This window comes from Porites lutea, chromosome 8 (assembly GCF_958299795.1).
Source record: "Porites lutea chromosome 8, jaPorLute2.1, whole genome shotgun sequence".
NCBI classification, from domain to species: domain Eukaryota; kingdom Metazoa; phylum Cnidaria; class Anthozoa; order Scleractinia; family Poritidae; genus Porites; species Porites lutea.
Window position 1 is genome coordinate 13,702,053 of NC_133208.1, and position 2,399 is coordinate 13,704,451.

Sequence of the window (2,399 nt, forward strand, 5' to 3'; positions counted from 1 at the left end):
GCTCGCGCCCAAAACCCCCTTTCCCTTCCCTTTCAAACGCCTGCCACGCAGGCTAAGATTTAGCAAGAAGGCCCACCCTCTTATACTAACTCATCAAAGCCTAACAGTTCTTACGGCCGTCACAAGATGCCCAAGAAGCAATTTTTCAACACTATATTAATTTATTTTAGGGGCACAATATTAGCTGACCTAGATGTGCCCCTCTCCTTTCCAGTCTTCCATCTTTCTTCATTTTGTGGCAAACTTATCTAAATGTACCGATCTTGACTGTTCTTTGTCACGTCAGGAGCTCCTGGACACGTGTTGTAAACTTTCTATGATTCAAGCTCTAACGTTTGTATGTGATTTATCTTGTACTATTGGAATGGAAAAAGTAAAATAAAATGAAATATTACGTAACTTCTATTTTAGATTTATGTCATTTCAAAAAGGTACCCAGCCCTGCCCAAATTAAATAAAGCGAATCAAAACTCAACAAGATGCATAAAAACTTGCAAAGCGTGAAAAACCAGCTCCCCCTTAAAAATTCGTCTTTAAAAGAAGGACCAAAAGTCAAAATTTGCCCAACCAAGTAAACATTTTATTAACAGAACTCTGCCGCACCGAAAAGCTTTCCAAAAAATCCCTTTGTTCGAACGGGTTTTTAAAAAACCGAACACACTCCTTGAAAAACTACCTCCAGGCTCCTGAGTGACATACAGTAACTGGGTGACAGACAGATTGTGTGACATTCCCGTAAGTACCGGTTCGCATGACTGTCCAGGAAAACTATCCGTCTCTTGAACGAAAATCTCCAAGAAGGTAGGCTTTTATTCAGTCGATGAGGTATTTGATGAATGCAGCTTCTTCTATTATATTTCTCGTCATGTATCTCCAATAATTTCTAAGATATTTAATCTATTTGGGTAACACTGGGCAGCGCTTTACCCGCTTATACGTCTGTGGTTATTGCGAACGTGATATCAATTCAAACAGACTAATGATATTTCCACACTCTACTGAAAGAAATGGTTGTTGAGGCTTATCTTTGCACGGAGTTTCAGAAAATGCTAGACTTGTTACTGTATAAATTACCAATTAAACTACTAATTGCGATGCTAAAGCAAGTCACGTATGCATTTGTCGATAATTGCTGTGATGATGTTGGGCACAGCATGGCCGGTACATGGTATAAAAATATCATGAGTATTCCTTACTGAGGTGCCTTACTATAAGTTGATTTCTTGAAACAAATCTTAGCGATAATATTCTTGAAATTAAATGATGAGTTTTTTAGACTAAATAAGAAAGGCGATACATAATAAAGCGTACCCAGTCGTTTACTTCTTGTGGAATTGAGGTCAGCATGTGGTACGATCACGATATCATTTTCTTGGTTTTAAAATCTTAAAATGACTAAAATCATTGAAATTATTTAAGCGCGTTTATTTTTTTTGGTTCATAAATTTGAGGAAGATGAAGCACGCGCGTAAGAAATCTTTTGCTACCTCAAACTTCAATTACTCGAAAGACATGCGATCAACATTACAATCGAGATATGTGTTGAAAACGATGTCCCTCGTGGTTTAGTCGAATAAAAGATTTTTTGTATAGCTCTTAGAAAACAGACGACACTGAAGTAAATCAACAACGATCAAAAACAAACACTTCGTTGTCTTCTTTAATTTTATTTTTATGTACTCAAACGCTGATCTGAAAATTTTCAAAGTAAAGATAATACGTCTGTGGCTTTTAATCTTTTAAAGTGCTTTTTTCGAGGAAAAAAAGAAACTGAACAGAAAGAAAGGATAGTGAAGGATAATAGATTTGTATCGTCTGTTACTGGCTTCTGGGATTCCCTTGCGGCCTCTTACCAGCTTACAATTGTACTAAATGTTGTTTTTTTTCGATGTGCGAGTTTAAGGAACTGAACTAATAATAAATCGGCAAGAGTAAATTTGACCAGCTGAACGAAGAGCGACCCTTGTCAGCTGGGCCGCATGCAGGATGGAAGGAAAAAAATGATATTCCACCAGACAATGAGTAACAGATTTATCGCCACCTTAATTATCTCAATTTGAAACTCTTCGCCCACCGTCAAGTACCGTCTAGCGACTATATATAGAACAGCAAACGGCGGGGGTAGGGGTTAGTGGACAGCGAGAAACAATACGACAGAATCACATGAACGTGATTATTTATTTTCTTTTTGACTCTTTGTTTGAACTAGAAAACAGTCCTCATGAATTCAGCTCTAGGGGCAATTTAGTAAAAGGCTGAAAGAATAAAAAACAATTTAAAAAAATAGTATTTTATTTGGCTTGAATTCTTTTTCCATGAGCGATGTTTCTCTTGGCATCGCCTCTGTGGTCCTAGATGTCCTTATCGCGACCTTACCCCCCCCCCCCCCCCACCCCCCT